The sequence below is a fragment of the Taeniopygia guttata genome, chromosome 5, assembly GCF_048771995.1.
Source record: "Taeniopygia guttata chromosome 5, bTaeGut7.mat, whole genome shotgun sequence".
Classification (NCBI taxonomy): domain Eukaryota; kingdom Metazoa; phylum Chordata; class Aves; order Passeriformes; family Estrildidae; genus Taeniopygia; species Taeniopygia guttata.
Genome location: NC_133030.1, coordinates 52,743,335 through 52,761,793, shown reverse-complemented (window position 1 = coordinate 52,761,793; position 18,459 = coordinate 52,743,335).

The following is an 18,459-nucleotide window of genomic DNA, read 5'->3' as shown; positions in this document are numbered from 1 at the left end:
TCAGCCCCACTGTCAGCCTCACATCTCCTGAGTCACTGACGGGGCCTTGGTGAGGTCCTGGATGTACCTCTGGGATCAGGGAGGCAAAGCCAGGGCAGTGGGATGCTGTGCCATGAGTACATGGGCAGAGGAGGGAGCTGCTGCTCAGATGGGCTTGAACCTCTGCACAGCAACCAGGCTCAGCGAGAAGCAGAGTGCCCAGGAAGTCCCAATTATTCGAATTTTATTTCATTATTGTTTTCTGACACATTCTCTTGGCATTTCCACTTGATGGATGGGAAGTATAATAATGCAACTTCAAGAGAAGCTGATGCTTTGACAAGATCTCATGTGGGCTCATCGAGAGAAGGAAGAGTAAAAATAGGCAAGATACAGCTGACAGCTAAAACAGCCCTCTAGGAAGCAACAAATACAAAAGTAATGGAAGGCACCCAAAATAACTAGGCATGTCATAATTTTGCATTTATCTCTATTTTTAAAATGTTATTAGCAAGATTTTCACTAGTAAAAATTGAATCTGAGCTTTGTATTCAAGAAAGGAAATGTCTCCATCATCTCCTCTGATGTCACCCCAGAGAGAAGATTAGAAGATTAAGTATGTCAGGTGACACAAATCCAGCAGCAGGGAAAATAATTTTGCACATTGAAAAAGAAAATGGGGAAGAAATTCCTGCTGTCTCCAAGAAATGTGAACCTTACTAGTGAAAACTGCTGGCTCACAGAGACAATACTTCATGTAAATGTGGAAAGATACAGAAAAGAAAAAAAGATCAAAGATTCAGAAGAGGATTTTTCTTAAAGAAGTAATTAAATGATAGTCTGAATCTTGGTGGCATTTTTATCCCATCTAATTTATAAAAGGTTACATTCTCTGGGAGGGAGTTATGAAAGGCCACTGCAATGATGTGAAGAAATAAAAAAACTATATTTGAAAGACAAAACTGGGTTCTGAGCTGCCACAGCTTTTGCTGACAATGTCCCCTGACACACTGAGCCAAAATGAGCCTGCTGTGGCACTCAAGGGAGATGCATTTGCAAAAAGTTGGAGAAAAGGTGAGCATGACAGCATGAGCCAGCTTTTGGCATCTGCTGACAAACATGAGTGGCTCTGTGCTGGCCAGCTCTGCAGGAGTCACCCAGAACAGGGGACATAGGCCAAAGCTCTTTTCCATCACTGCATGGTAGATTTTCATGCTGTAATTACAGTTATTGGCAGTTTCCTCTGCAGAGGTTTCAGGTGTTACTGAATTGTCTCCCAGTGAACATAAAAAGCCAAGAAAAATGATATGATTCAGTCTGATCTTGCTGCTTTTGGTTTTAGGGGCATTATTGCTGTTTATTTTACTGGGTTTGGGTCTTGCACAGATGAGTGAAGCTGCATTTGCTCTGCACAGATCTGGTAGGAAAAAGTGTTGAGCCCTGAATGTAAATATTACAGTATCATGTGGTGGGTTTGAGGAGAAGGTGAGAGTCTCACAAACCTGATTTGGCAGCTGCAGAAATAGCACGCAGGCAAACAGATGGTCTCTGCAAGGAGGGAAGTCTTTTAAAGATTCACAGATTAATGAGCTCTGCCAGGATTTTAGTGGTTCCTACCAAAATTCCTATAAATCAGTCTAACTGGGCAGGGAGGAGGTGGAGACAAGAGGAATCAATAACTTCCCTGGACAGCTTGTATATCCAAGGTTAGCTGACAAAGGCTTCAGAGCTGGAAAATCTTGAGAGCAATTACAGAGGCAGAGTGTCATCCTTCAGGGAGGCAAAAGCCACAGTGCTCATCATGTACTATCAGTGCTCTGGGGACTAATTGCAGCTGTCTGTGATCACAGATTCAGTTTGGTGATAAAGGAAGGTGAGGTGTCAGCTACACTGAATTATTGGCTCATCCTAGGAATTCTGAAATTTGTTTTGAGGCAGTGAAAGCATCTTCTGTCCACTGCAGGTCAGAGAGATCACACCTTCACTTACCTATACTAGAAGCAGCTCCTTCTAGAGCACATAACCAAGGCAGAATATTTACAACAGCCAAATACAGTTCTACCTTAAGACAAATTACATCTCATTTCCATTCTCATCTCCCTGCTCTGTGCTATGTCAAGCATAGAAAGATGTTTTCACCAAGCTGAAAAAAAGATGTTAAAATTGTCACTGGCCAAGGTTAGCCACAACAGGTAACCAAGAGATCAGGCTTTCATCCCAAATTGGGAACAGGAGCAAACTATGCTTTTGGGAATGACCAGCAATAGAAACAGAGCAGCAGTGAGGTCTGATTGTCCAGCTGATCATCTGTCCAGCTGATTTTCTCTAGCAAAGCAAGTGCTGTCCCCAGAACGCTGAGTGAAGGTCTGGCATACTAGGAGACAGAATTGATTAAGAAACTGATAAAGGAATCAAGGGTGAACAGCAGGGAAAATTATTCATTAGAGTGTCTGAAGTTTGTAACATGGTGCCCTTTACAACCCACTTTCATTTGCTTTTCTGCAAACATTTGTCACCGGTGTTTGACAGCAGGAATGATCTGGGAGGAGTTTCCATCCTTAGTCACTCGGAGCCGCCTCCGTCTTACAACAAACACAGGCACAATCAACGGAAGTGGTGACCTTGTTGGCAATTTCTGAAAAGAGGACAAGACTCCTTGGGAATAGTGAATTAAGAAGATTATTACCACTTAAGTAACCTCTCTAAGTCACGTTGTGGGTGAGGCATGTTGCTGGGGTTAAAGGGAAAGCTTGCCTGCGACTGCTTCAGTAGCACATAAGTAGTTTTTTCAAACAATTTTCATTGAAAATTGGATATATTTGGTTTAGGTTTTCTGAGATTGATGTTTTTCACTACAGACATCTCTAGCTGTCCCACGAAGAAATTCAAGACTGTTTTGGTGTGGTCAGACTCTTGGATTTGGGGGTGGCAAGCCTGGACTAAGGTGCAGAGCAGGGACTGCCTTGGAGCTGAGCTCAGGCTCCTGAAAGGAATCAGAATCCCCCCTGCCAGCAGGGAGATGAGAAAATCCTTGAAGGGGGTTAAGTGACTTTCTTGGGGTCATCCTGTGAGTCTGTGGCATGGTGGTAGGTGAACCTGGCCCTGTTCCACAGGAGGCAAAGGAAAGAATTCACTAAATCAGTTTGGAGTGCTGCCTGCAAACATGGAAGTCTAATTTGCTTATGGTTATAAAAAATAAAATATAAAAAATATCTGTTTCATATCAATGCTCATGAAAGGTGTAACAACCTTTATTCTTCTTTTTTATTGTAAGTGTGAATGTATGGGAAAATACTGTTGTGGGGTAGGCTGATCTGGCACTGATCTCTTGGCGTTTTAGACAGGTATGCTGCTGCAGGACTGCTGGAAATGAGGCTTTAAATGTGTGACATCCTCTCAGTTACCCAAAACCTCTGCCTCAGAGTACTAAAGTGCTGCAGCTGGTCCAGGAGTGCCCTTTGGACACTTGCCAGCCTGGCTGCAGCTGCTGCATCACCACAGAGCTGTGGCAGCTTTGACATTTGCCTGGTGTCCACCTGGCTGCTCTCTGGTAAGCTGCAATCACTTCTGTGACTGAAATATCTTAGAGCCATTCTTAAGCTATGCAGCAGCCCAGCAGCAAGTGCTTCTTTCAATATATGAACAAATGTCCCAGCCTGCTCTGGGAGCTGGAGGCATTCAGGAAGTCCAGATCAGCAATTTATGCTTTAAATTTGGAGGGAAAAGGTTCCTTGCAATTTCTTAGTTTTATGCATGGAGCTGCTTTTTCCTTCTTCCTCTCCAGTTCTGATCTGGGGAGAATGTGGGGATGGAATTCCCCCTCTGCCTTTCCTGCACACAGGCGGTGTACCCTTGCTGGAGCGGTGAGGCCAATGCCAGCATTCTCACATGCAGTTAAACAAACCTAAGGACTCTCATCTCAGGCAGAGCCAGGGTTGTTTCTGCCTCTTGACATTCCCTAGGGCTGCCTCTTGCAGTTCTCAGTGATGCCTCGTCTATACTGTGCCTTTACTCTCCTCCAGCACAAACCCAAGCCAATAGTTCTGCTCTATCCCAGATCCATTCCTCATCAATCTTTTATTAGTCCACGGAAATGACAGGAATTAGAAGTAGCAGGTGAATGCTTGCCTCTGAAAACCTGGTTTACAGCTAATCAACAGGGCTGGCACATAAAATCATCATTATATGTGCAGAGCAGACCCAGATGTGCTGAAGGGCCATCCCCAGGCCATCACTGCAGCAGCTAATGTGCACTAATCAGGGATCCTGGCTTTCTTGGAGTATCAGTGTATAGTTAGTAACATTTTATTGCAATATTATACCTAAATGTTATTAAACCTTATTAAGGACAAATGTTAAACTTGGATTCAAACAGACCAGAGAACCCCAAAGGCTGCAGAGCTGAGGATTAAGCCACCACTTATATTCTTTTCCTTGAATTTAGAAAGCAGCAGAAGCCTAAGAGAAATTTGTCTTGCATCAGAGCCCACATCTAAGGAAATTCCACGTGTGGTCAAATGTCAAGTTGTTTCTCTTGCAAAGGGCAATGTGGCAATTGTTTTTCCATTTGCAGAGAAGTTTTTTCCTTTGAGATGAGTTTTTCAGAGGGGGAAGGGAAGGGAGAGAAAGCAAAGTGAGCTTTTCTTTTTAGCAGCACATGCATTCAGAAATCTGGCTGCTCATTTTTAAAAGGTCATGGCTGCCTTCCCCGCTCCTCCCTGTGGCACAGCCAGGCCAGCCACACCTTTGCCAGATAAAAGTTAAGTCCTTGGAAAGGTTCATGGCCCTTGTCACCGAAATAACCAAGACTCCCATCCACCTATCTAGATGCAGAAGTTGACCCAGTGCTTTCTTGCCATTTAAATATTCTTTTTCATTGATATTTCCTAAAGAAACAAGATCTGCACCATGCCTTTGGTAATAAATCCTCATCCCATGTCCCTGGTTCCAAGTAAAAATGAGGTTCACAGGACATGAAAGTTCCTACAGCTTGCAGAAAGCATCTGGAGCTCATTAAAGGGAGAAATTGGAGTAGTTGAGGGTCACACTTGTCCATAGTGTGAAGAGGCAGGTGGCAGTGTGACCCACAGTCAGTGTGTGTGGCCAGGGTGGCCATGCAGCACACCCAGAGCCCCAGAGCTGCCCTGCTCGTGCCACCTCCATCCCTGCCAGCAGCACAGACACAAGAGGAAGGTGAGGATCCAAAATGGGAGGCTGCAGTGGAGGCTGCTGGAGGCACCATGGGGGACTGCTGGGATGTGCTGAGGATGATAGAGATCCTGGGGTGTAAAAAAGGAGTCATTACAGCTGAAAAAAAACAAATAGGGAGAAGCAAACAAATGCTCACTAGCACCACAGGGCTTCAGGCTCTGCTCCTAGCAGCCAGCCTGCCCAGGGCTCACTGCCCACAGATGCTCTGACCCACAGGCAGTGCTTCACCTCACTCCCTGCAGGGCTCAGCCCTCTCAGGAGGAAGCTGAGAACATATCTCTTTGTTTGTAAAGCCACCTTTATCATCTTCACCTTCCTGCCTCCTCTGTCCCCCTCCTGCACTGCTCAGAGGAGGGAGGCACAGCTTCCCCAGCTGGGAATCCTCCTCCCTGGCCATCTCTCTGCTTTGCCAGGTCATTGCCAATCTCAGAGGAGAGCCCTGAGCTCTCCCTGCTCTCCTTTCCTTTTCCCTGCTGCCTGCTGTTTATTGCTGGGCAGAGGAATGCAGCCTGGCCCGGGGAACGGGCTGCTGCTGCCAGGACTCAGCAGGCTAAGTTTAGTTCCTGCCTCTGCCAGGGATCGCCTCCCCAACACTAATCAAAGATTAGATTTCTCCCTGCCTCAGTTTCCCTCTGTAGGCAGCAAAGTTCCATCTTGTAAACTGCCTTGGGTGGGAGCTTATATAATTATATACAACTTTTTCACTGCTCCTCCCTCTGGAGCTCCTGCCCTGGCTGAGACCTCAGGGTACTCTATAGCCAAACATGGTCTGTTTTCATCAAAGATCTTGTACATATGAAACACAAAAAATACTAACTAGAGCCTAATTATAGTTCTTCACAATATGGTTTCTTAATTTTGTATGCAGTTCCATTTAATTAGTTGGAATTCTCTAACAAATAAAATTACTTTGGGATTACTCTCATACTTCTCATATTGATGTGGCCACAAAGAGTCTGTCAGTGTTAGAGCCCTTCCTGTAGGCTTCCCAGGAAGAAGTCAGTCTTTGGAGGTGTAACCAGAACTACTCTTTCATTGTAGGAATGAAATGACAAGAGTGTACAAGCAACAAGAACAGAAAACCCTCTGTGTGTGATGAGAAGGCTTGGCTTCATGCTGTCTCTTTAAAAATTTGCCCAAATAATACATTAAAAGGCAAACCTCTTCTATCACATACATATTTCATCTGCACCTTGGAACTGTAATTAATGGCACAGGAGGCTTCATTTGACAAGCTGTCCTCAGGGCAGACTTTTTACTTCTATCTACATCAACAGTGCTCTCTGCTACTGTCTCCTGTGGCAAAACTCCTCAGCCTCATCCCACTCCATAGCAGGGAGGCGAGCAGATGTGAGGCTAATCCGCATTTCTCTCTCCATTGATGAATACTTCCCTCAGATACAATAGGACTAAAGAGAATAATTTTTCAAAGATGGAAGACATGTGGGGAGACACACAGCAGGAGGTGGAGAGAAAACTCCTGTTTGTAAAGCCTGCCTGCTGTGTGAAATGATCAATGCTAATTCAAACTGAATACGATCGAAATGAAACACCAAGGGCCAAATTAGTCGCTGCTGCAGCACCAATAACCCAAGGGCAGATGATTTGATTTCACTGAACTTGTGCCAGGAGTGAACTTGACCCCCAGCATTACGTGGCATCCAACAGTACGGCCAAGAAACCTGACATACATCACAGGCATCCAAACAGAGGTGTTCTGGCTGTGCCTGGTGCTCCAGCATGTGTTGAATTTTCAGTTCTTCATCCCTGACAACTATTTCTGGGGGTCATTTACCCCATGCTTTTCATAGCAGTGATGGTCATTTATGAAAAAGTTGCAGAGGTTCTCCAAAAATATGAGGAACAAATTAGCAGTTAGATTTATGTACTTACCAGATATTGGACAAGCTGTAGTTTTTCTTACCAAATCAATTGGGTAAGAAAAAAGAAGGGAACAAAAAGTGGTAACCTTTCTGGAAGATCTGCCTGATGTAACAGACGCTCACCCAATGTGTACTGAATCCATCACAAAGCAAGTCAGCCTGCAGCAGGATGGAGATGCACTGACATTAACTCCAGCAATATTAACTGAGGTGGTCTGAACCACAGGATCCCAAGGGCTTTCAAACACTGCTTTATGGATCTTGGGTTTTGAGCAGGAAAGAATATAGGTTTCACTTTTCCCATCATTTTTGCAGCAGTGCTGTCTCTGCAGGGACACGTGCCATCATGGCAGGGCGCATTTCCAGGCTCAGCCCAGCCTGTTTGCACAGACTCTTCTCTGCCTGTCCAGGGCCTGGGCAGCCACCCAGCAGCTGGGCAAGGAAGAACTGAGCTCAGTGGGAGATTTGCCACCACCTCTCGGGGTACTGGGCCAATACCCAATAGTGGGTAATGCAGCCTGGTTAGAGACCAGGTACATTCCCCTAAGGAATTTTAATACCCAGAAGTAGAATTTCATGTTTGGTGTCCTGTCTCTAGAGTTTATCCTGCTGATCATCTGCATTTGCATTGTATTGTTTTTCATCTGGAATCTGGCAGAAGCTGGCACTGCTATCTCTTTTTAGCAGTGATTCAGATACATACAAACATTGCCAGGTTGGATGGGGCCCCGAGTAATCTGGACCAGTGAAAAGTGTCCTTGCCCATGGCAGGGGGGTTGGAACAAGATGATTTTTATGGTCCCTTCCAACTCTAATCATTCCACGATTCTATAAAATCTCAGACTTGGGATGGCTCTGCAAGCTCAAACTATTGGATGAGATTTTATGAAACCACAGCAAAAACCTGGCTTTTTATCTGGCTCTCTTTCTAGATTGCATCTGGGTTTAATTTGTTTTTTGTATCTTCCAAAGAAGGATTTAATTATTTTGGATGACTTATCCACACCTTGTTATCCACTACCTACATGTCTCTTACTTATTAATTTAACACAGCAAAACACTGCTTCAAGCTCATCTCTATAGCCCTAGAAATAGTACTTCTGAGTAGCACAGTTGATCTTGTCAGTACTAAATGTTGCAAGATATAAAACACAAAAGAATAAGGGAAACTGTCAAACTTTGAAATTGTGGATCTCATATAGATACCTGATGTTTCCAAACTAACTCTGAAAGCACAGGCACTAATATAACTCCACAGTGAGGTGACACAGGTTATTAAGTCAGTGATGAATGACACACAACAGAGACAGAAACATCAATACTGGACACGAGGGGATTAGAGGACAGAGCAGTAAGTCAACAGAAACCCATGATTTCAAGATAGAAAAGGCCTTTTGGATCTGGTACCCAAAAGCTACAGGAACTAACAAGGTGTCATTCTGTTAACCTGTAACCACCTTGTGCTGTGGAGAAATGAAGATGTAGGGAAATAATGAACTGAAGGCAATGACAAGTGATAAGAACTTTAGTAAGAGTTCAAAGTCTCACACTTTTATAGCTAAGTGGATGCTGGCTCTGGTCACCCTGGGGGTGCTGGACTTGCAGCTGGAGAGTCAAGGAGGTCCCTTGCATTGTGCACAAAGGGAGAGGCCCCTGGGACTGGGGTAGAGCCTTGAGAGACCTGTCACTGCCATTGCCCTCTCAGGCTTGACACTACTGAGTGATTTAGGCACCACGTCTAAATAACCCCACCGTGCTTCTGGGGGGACCAGAGGTGCTCATACCTTGAAGCAAGCTGTCCTGGAAGGGACATCCTGCCTATCCAGCTCCTACTGCCTTGACTGGCCCTTAGAGGGTGAGGTATCCTTCTGCAAACATGCACAAAGATTTGAGAATCTCTGGGAGTTCAGTGCCACCTGTAGAATCATCAGTGCTTTGTGGGGATGATGGGGGAGAGGGAGGGCTGGGACCCACCTGCCTGGGGGTAGCATGGCCCGTGTGACCTCCTGGAGAATGTTCACCATTCAGACCTGCAGCACAGGCTGCTGGAATGGCAGGACAACAGCTGGATCTGCTCAATATTCACCATTCAGTGCTGCAGCACAGGCCACTGGAATGGCAGGACAACAGCTGGATCTGCTCCTCTGGTGGGTGCCAGCGATGGTGGTTGTGGATCTGGTGACAGGGCCCGGCTCTCTCCACGTGGGCAGGGGGTTTCTCTCCCTATTCATCCTCTCCTTGCTGCACTCACCCCACCCATGTCACACACCACCACACACTCCTGCACAGTCCCTCTGTCACCTGCTGGAAAACAGCAGCAACGCCGGTGTGATTAAAGATAATGAGCTGCTGATTAGTACTGGGAAACACAACTGAAAACATTTTATTTCAATTGCCTTTCTTGTTGAGTTAATTAATATAAAACACAAAGCCACTCATCTGTATTACCATGCCTGCTTGGCACAAAGCACTTTGACTGAACAGGTTTGTAATTAATATTTGGGTTGAATTGCACCTGCCATTAGCACAAAAAAAGATTAATAGCAGCTTTCAGATGATTCCCAGTGATGTAGCTACTCTTGGGCTATTACCTACTTGCTGTGGGGATGCTTGAGCTGCAGGGAAGGTGCAACACAGTCCTTCTTCCCCCAGCACAAGACTCCCTGAAGAAACCAAGCTAAAGAGAAATGTCCATAGATCACCTGCTCCACAGTATTTAAATTTGCCTTTGTGCAATGCTTTAATGTCTGTCAGCTGCTTGAAGAGGCATCATTCAAGAGGTCAGTCTTTGGCTGTAACATTAAGGAGAGTATTTTTGATCCCAGACTGATGGTTTGGAAAGTTCAGAGCCATGTTTTAGTCTGAACTGCAATCAGTAAGGCCATGAAAGCAGAAATGAATGTTCATATTTGTTAGGTGCTCTGTGTATACAAGTGGCATGTGGACATATCTGACTGCCCTCTCCTGGAATGTGATGGAGTTGCTATTGCTTTCTTCCAACCGGCTGAATGTTAGACCTATGGAAATTACTTTTTTTTTTTTTTTTGCTATTTTAGAGTTACATGTATAGGAGCTGTGTGTAACACATGTATATGTATATAGTATATAAATATAAACTATATACTATATGTGTAACATACACTGGCATACATATCTGTGAACCAAAGGCATAAATACATGAATTTTCTGTTATTCTAAGAGCATGGTTATAACTGATTTACTTCTTCATGCAACAGTTCATAAATATACCTGCTCTTTTTACAGCTACTAATATTATCATCTTACTAGATTTACTGAAAAACATTTTAGTAACTAGTGCAGGTATACCCATGTCTAAGCTTTATTCCCTCTCTTATGTACATATTATATTAATCATAGCAATGACTGAGTATAAATCAAGGATACACATAGATTTATTGTGCTTTTTCAGATTAGCACTGCCACATATTTTTTAGAAGTTTCAGTGAAAATCATGCATAGGATCTGACCCTCTGTAAAGCATTAAGTAATAAATACAAGGGGTTTTTACAAAAACCAAATTTCATATTTTAATAAATGCTAATTGTTTGGAGAAGATTGCACTAGTTTCTGTCTAAATTCACTTTTAAGGAGTTCCTTATAACCATGTGATATCGCCAAGAGCAGTAAAGGTTCATGTTGTTGCTACCAAGCATCACTGTTCTGTGCAGATAATGAGCTTTTCTTCTGGGCAGCTCAGAATCCCAGAATGGCCTGGGTTCAAAGGGGCCTTAAAAATCATCTGGTTCCACCCCTCCTACAAAGGACAGGGACACCTTCCACCAGACCATGTTGCTCAAATCCTCATCCAAACACCTGGAGAGCAGAAAAGTCAGGTTTCATCACATCACATCACAATAACTGGCCTACTTTGACTGCTGTATTAAAACACTTAATTTGTCTCCATTGTGGGAAAGAGGATGTGTAATTAATCATTTAGGAGGCTCATTAGGCTTGCCCCATATTCAGTATTACATTGGCTGATTTCTTTAGGCACCTGGAAGTGTCTTGCAATATCTTCTGTTGTTGAGGTGCAAACAGATTGGCACCTCTCAGTAGCACTGGGTGAAGCAATAAAAGCAATCAAATTCATTATCCCTCCTTTATGTTGGTACTGCTCCATTAATTTTAACAGTCTCCCTTGACACACAGAGGTATAAAGGAATACCAGACACCTGCTTTGATATTTTTGAAAACTGACTTCAATGCAAGAAGGTCAGAAAAGCATGTGTGGGTTTATATAAACATTCTTCTTTTTTTAACCTTCCAAATTTTTTTTATTTTCAGTAACTCATTTTAAGGCATTTTACTGAAGAAAGAACCTAAAGCAGATCTATTTCCTTTACTAGAGAAGATCATCATATTTTAAAATTAATTCTAGGAAACAATGAGAATTAGGGGCCTGGCTGTGTCTTAGGTTTATGCATGTTTTTTAAACATAAACATACAGGGTCTACCACAAGAACAAATTCACTAAAAGCAGAAGGGGTGAGCTGCAATCATACTTTTCTGTTAATAGAGGTAGGGATGCTGAAACCCATAGGGTGGGAGAGCAAATGTAGCCCTTTCCCTGCTACCACCTAAACCACAGCTGTGCTGGGAAAGCTCCTTGGTGTTCACTGGTGGTGTAGCACTGGTGAGCTGGGAAGGGACAGGACACCACGGTCATGCTCTGAGAGCCTAATGGATGTGTTACATAGCACTTCTCAGTGGTTTAGTCATCCTTACAGGAAAAAAACCAACAAAACTAAAAACCAAACACAACAAAACCCCAAAAAGACAGCTCAATACTATGTGGAACTGTTGTGTAGAATATATTAAAGAAAGAACTCTGTGTAACATAACAGTGCCAGCTTGTGGCATCATATCAAGAATGATTGGTCAAGGTAACACAGGAGAAATTGCTGTAGTCACCAATGCTATGTCCAACTTTTCTCTCTCCAGGCCCAGAAAGACTTGAAGAACATTTCATACTCTACAAAATAGCTGAATAAACCTGTGCTGAGTGATGAACATGAACATACCAGCACATTCAAATCTCTTGCCTAATCAAACTAATCTCTCAAGTAGATAGCCATCAAAACCAAGCATTCTTCTGTAGCTGTGAGGAGCTACTCTGCAAAGAGGGGTTGGAGTGAGATGAAATGGGCCAATCACCTCTTCTGGCAGTATCACTGGAATCAGCAGGGGGGGAAGTGAACACCAGAAATGCACAGCAAAAGCAAAACACAACAGTGGGCAGATGTAAGATCCATTAGCTCATTAAGGGTGGAGCTGTTGGCCTGCTGGGAAATTACTGTCCACTTTATGTCTTGATATTGGAAAGAAATTAGCTAAAAGAGCCAAGGCAGTTTTATCACTTGAGCTGCTTAATTATGCCTTTTTAAGTTGTCTTTGAAGCCACAGAGCAAAGGATGAAGGAAATGCTCTCTGAATGTCCTTATTAGTCATTCCCTTCTCTGGTGGCAATAATAATTACACTGTCCTACATTGGAAGGAGTGTTCCTAGTGAATCCCCATACTCCATGATAACATTTCCAGCAGGGCAGGCTGAGATAATGATGTGGGTAATTAGAGCTCTGACTGCAGGGTAGGAGAGCTATGGTGGTGAGCTGTGAATGTGCCTCCTGGGCAGAGCATCCTAGCCTCACCTCCTAAGGCTTAGGCTAGAGGAGAAAATCCTGCACCTGAGAGGAAGTCCTACTCAAATGATTTGACTCCTCCTATGTGTATGGACTCCAAAGGAATTTCCTCCCTTATTGTTGTGGCTGCAAACAAAATCATAGATAAGATTTTTGTTAGATTTGAGTCTTGTTAGGTTTTAACCACTAGAAACACCATTATTGTCCTTGGAGTTTGTGTGCTGCATGATGTATCACAGAAGCTGCTAATGAATATCCTGAAACATAGTGAACACTGAAACCTGTTCACTAATGGCAAAAGAGACCCATAAAAGGGCAATGGTATCTGAGCAGCACTTTTGTGCCATTGATGCTTCATTCAGTATCTGCAAAGCGAAACTACCCAGAAATTGCATCCCTGGAGCACCTGCACCTGTGGCAGCAGCAGCTCTGGCGAAGCAGCAGGCAGGCAATGGCAGATTGCAGTGGGACTTTGCCTGGCAGCACCTGACACAGGCATGAATAATGGAGGGACTCATTAATCATTTACAGAATTGCTGTTCTGTGGATTCATCAATATTAGAGACTCATGTTGAAGTCTTTCTCTTTTGATCCCACTGAGCATTTTGTTCTTGGCAAGGTCATGCTGTCCCTAAGATGGGAAAAGTTACACCAGGAGAGGGTTTTGCAGCCCACGGCTCATCCACTTCGAGATCCCTGCCCAAGCTCACAAATCACAGCGCTTCCAAATACAGACTGGCTGTGGGCCTAAAGGGATGTGCACTCCTCAGATAACAAGAAAATGTGAAAGGAAATGGGGAAAAAATTATAAAGTTTAAAACTGTTTAAAAATTTAACTGTTCCCCTCACCCACCTCTGCTCGGTGCTCTGTAGCTGTCCCCAGCAGCCAGTGCCTCTGTCCCGGGCAGGGCCAGCCGCGCTCCGGGCGCTCGGGCTGCAGCGGCCGCTCCCGGCCACAGGAGGGGAAAAAAATTATAAAGTTTAAAACTGTTTAAAAATGTAACTGTTCCCCCCATCCACCTGTGCTCGGTGCTCTGTAGCTGTCCCCAGCTGCCCTGCCCTGCCGTGCCGCGCTCCGGGCGCTCGGGCTGCAGCGGCCGCTCCCGGCCACAGGAGGGGAGCGCTGCCGCACGCACCCGCGGCTCCCCCGCCTCTCCCGGAGGGAAGCAGGGCTGTGCCCCAGCCCCTCACCGCGAAACGGGGACACCGGCAGGAGCCCCCGGGCAGGGGCTGCAGGAAGGCGGGAGCGGCCGGGACCCCCCGATTCCCCCATCCTCGCAGCCTCCCGGCGTGCGGGTGGCCGTGCCGAACGCGGGTGGCCCGACACCGTGACCCGAGCGAGAGCCGGGAGCGTGTCGCGCCCCGAGCTGTGCCACACGCGGCGTGGGGCTCCGGGCAAACCCGCCAGGGGCCCGAACGCGCGTCCGGATCTCGCTGTGCTCGTGGCACTGCACCCCGGACTGGGGAAGGGATGATGCGCTGTGATTTCATGCTTCTGGAGCTTTTACCCACCAGCTAAGATTCCTCTTCGGACAACATAATTTTTTTTTTTTTTTTTAATCCCTCTTTAATGTACATACAGTTGTTCTTGTTTTCTGGTTTCAGTGGACATTTCTAGATGCTTCTCAGCTCACCCAGGGCATGGTGTGCCTGCTCTGATCACTGCCTGGCTGTAGAAATACAGCGTTCAGTAGCTTAATCAGAGGTGGGGAATTGTGGCTTCAAGGCAAATATTGGGCTGGATCTGAACCTTGTTGAAGTTCAACAGGGCTCCCACAGGGATTTTTAATCAGGCCTATCATTAATTCCCTAATGAAGTTAGACGCTTATCTTTATTAGATGGACTCTTCAATGAATTGATTTAATCTAGAAGACTTCTCCTCCCTGACAGATTTTCAGAGCCCCATGCGCTCCTGCTTCTGCGCAGAGCCCAGCCTGCCCTCAGCCAGCCGTGCTCTGCTTCCCAAGGAGCTCATCAGCTGGCCCATCTCCTCTCAATCAATAAGCATTTATTCTAATTGAAACCAACATTGACTGGATACCAACCAGGAATGCGAAATGCTCTATAAATAATGTGCATGAGCTGGAGCCTGGGAGTTGGCAGTGGCAGGGTTGTCAGTGGGAGTGCTAACAGGGGGGACACATGCCACCCAGTGATCTGTCACTCTCCCAGTGCCCTATTTACAGCTCTCACCAGGGAGCTCCCTGACTCACTTTGATGATGAATTAGCTTCCTCTGATGGATCAGCCTCCCAGTCCCCCATTGCAACACCTTGCAGAATGCATTGCCTAAAGAGAATTCCTCATTAACATATAAATCATGATGTATTTCTTTTTGGCACCCCAGGCAAAACAGTGGGCCAAGAGCTCCCCCCCATCAAGCTTTTCCCTGAAGGGAGAACTTTCATTGATTGCTAAATGGAAGGTGGAAGGAGTGAAATCATTTAATTATATGACTCCTCTGATGTGCTGAAGTGTAGACTTTAAGTAAGTATATGACTTCCCCAGCAAGGATGCTTTCTCCACATTTTATTGCAGGGCATGGTGTGATTCCTCTCTATCATAACCACTTACTGTAGTAGGTGTTCAAGTGTTGGTTTACCAACAATATCAAGGTCTTTTGGATACCCCACCTGCACTGGGGATAAAACTTAAATTCACAAACTAGTCTTATGACCAGAAATCTGTGATACCTGTACAATATTTTGTAGACAGATGTGTTTCTTCCATGCCATGTGGTGCAAGGACACAAGGTGTCTGTGAGTCAAGAGATGAGCAGCCACTGCTGTGTGCTAAAGTTAATAAACACTTTTCATATTAAGTCTGGGAAACACCAGCAGAAATATCTTGTGGCATTTGTTGTTTTATATCCAGCTCTGCTACAAACTCATAGGGTGATGGTAGGTGACTGCTTGTATGGACAAGTTAGGATCATCTGAATTAGTGAATTTTCAGTTCACTCACTACAGCAAATAAAGAAATTGCCCCAAACTTACCCTGTTTCTCATTGGTTGGACTATGCAGAAACATATTTCTGATTCTGTATTTTCATATGGGCACGCCATGGACTGATAGCAATGTGGCAGTTCTGTCAAATCTGGCTTGAAAATGAGGACAGGAAGCATCACATTGTCCACTGAATCAGATGAAGCTTGGTGAGGGATAGCACATTGTGGTTCCACCTCAAGTCTTATTCATGTGTCCAGAAAATGGACCAAGCTGGCATAGCAAGCAGCAACAGCAGGAAGGAGGTGCTGAATTCTGGAGCCTGCTGTGCAGCCCCCTTGGAGCATCCTCTCCTTCCTCTGGAGCTGCAGCAGAGGTGGTATACAGGACCTACCAAACCCACCACTAGCATTGTGTCACCACCATTGTGTCAGATGTAATGAGCACTATGATGCAATTAATTTTGGATGGATGGCAGAGAAACCTTCTCAATCCTGTGTGCTCTTCTGGCTTCCACACCAGTGGCATAGCCCACATAATCTATCCTTCCCTAAATCTCAGGGAAGCCTGTCCTGCAGCTTCTCCCATTCCCTGGCATGTCTGGTAGATGAATCAAACTTCCATATGGTGCTTTTGGCAAGAGGTGCCTGTCTGGAGAGCACAGCAGATGGTCTTTAAGGAACAAGACTACAATACTTCATCCCAGACAGTGCAGCAGAAAGCCTGTGAGTGTCTATTTCCAGTTCATATATGTACTTTTTACTGGAGTCTCCATGGTCTCAGGGCAGCTACAGAGAGAGAATAGCTGAAATACCCAGCACCTGAGACCAAGGTGAGAAGCATTTCCCAGAGTGTGATCATTGCCAGGACTGGATCTACAGCAATTCCCACGACATCCTTCTAGCCAGCAGCCTGCCACCCCCTGAGCTCAGGCAGCCCAGCCTCTGCCCAAAGCATCACCAGTGCTGCCCTGCCCCTTCCTCTCCTGCCTCCTTTCAACCCCACCTCTTTCCCCACAGCAGCTCTTCCTCCACAGCCTTTCTCCTACGCTGCCCCACCTGCACTCCTCAGGTCGAGGATGAATGCAGTAAACAGCACAGGCACCATCTTCTTCTCTCCTGTCACCTTTTCTGGGAAAATTTCTAATCTCACACTAAAATCCATAGACAATTGAAAATTTGGCAGTTTCAACAGGAATAATAAGAATGATTTCACTGATTTCACTGTCACAAATTTGCCTTCTTGCTGTCCTACCTCCTGCCAACGCTAGGCAGCAGCTTACCTGCCTTCACATCAAACACTAAGTGCAGCCTCCAAATTTAAGCACTGCAAGCCAGCTCACCCTCCCTTCGACCTTCTGTTTACCATCCATTTGCTACATTACACAGGATTTAAAGCAAGGATACATTTTTTTCTTGTTTAGTGTTTACATTAGAGAGATTGGTATCAGTTTAATTGAATCATCTTAAAAAGCTTTTGTAACAGGCACTGCTTTCCTTGTGCACACAGCAGCAGCATCCAGGGCTGAGCCAGCTGGGCAAGGAGGGGAGCCCGCAGCAATGCAGCTCGGGGTCATTGCCTCCACCAGCGCTGCCAGAAGGAGAGCTTGGAAATTCCAGCAAGTCTTCTTGGAAGGGTGTCCTATGTGAACATGCAGGAACACTAAAAGGAGGTGTGATGCCTTTGCTGCAAGGCAGGCTAAAAAAATAGGGCACAGAAGGCATGTTTCTCCTAAATCCCAGCGCTTTTTTGCTGTTTATGCATCACAACATCCATTAGTTTCATTTGTGCACAGTGATGTTTTTAGTTTTCCAACTTTTTTGAGGTGCTTTTCCCATGCTGGCTAGGCCTTATCTGGTACTCTAGTGTTAATCCACAGCTGTCCTGGCACCACCTGCTGATCTAGTCCTCCCTTTTTTTTTTCCCTTATGTTTTTCAGAAACTAGTAGAGAGGCCTGGAGTTCTGACTGTTTTAACTGCTGAACACTTCCTTCACAATTTTTAGCTGTGGGCTTGAGTCATGGCTGTGGATTCTCTTCTACTGACTCATATGAGGGGAAGAATTCATCTCCGTTAGAAGGCTGGGTGATCAAAGTGATTTATACCCATCATGGTTTTATCCCTTTCAAATTCACCGTGTGTCACACAGATCCAAATTGTAAATGTCTTGTGAGGAAATGAAACCCATTAAGAGTGATTTTGAGCATGTCACAAAAATCTGAGTTCTCAGGGAGCCTCAGCTGCCCTCAGTCCTGGGAGAGCTGTTGGAAGATGCACCACAGTGACAAAGCTGCCCACTAGCTGCCACCAGCAAGGGTGACCAAAGGGTGAAACAACCCAAAAGGAGACCTATGATCATGTATGATGGCTTTGGCTGGGGCAGAGTTAACTTTCTTCCCAGTGGCTGGTATGGGCCTTTGTTTTGTATTTGTGCTGAGTGCAGGGTTGGTAATAGAGATGTTTTTGTTATTGCTGAGTAGGGCTTACACAGAGCCAAGGCCTTTTCTCCTTTCTGTACTGCCATGCAGGGAAGGTGGAGGTTTGTGGAAGGTTGGGAGGGGACACAGCCAGGACAGGTGACCCCAGCTGACCAAGGGGATATTCCAGATCATGTGCAGTATATAAAGCAGAGAGAAGAAGGTGGAAGGGGGACATTTGGAGTGTTGTTTGTCTTCCCAAGTCACCATCACGTGTAATGGGGCTCTGCTCTCCTGGAGGTGGCTGAACACCTCCCATGGGAAGCAGTGAATTCATTCTTTGTTGTGCTTTGCTCGTTGCTG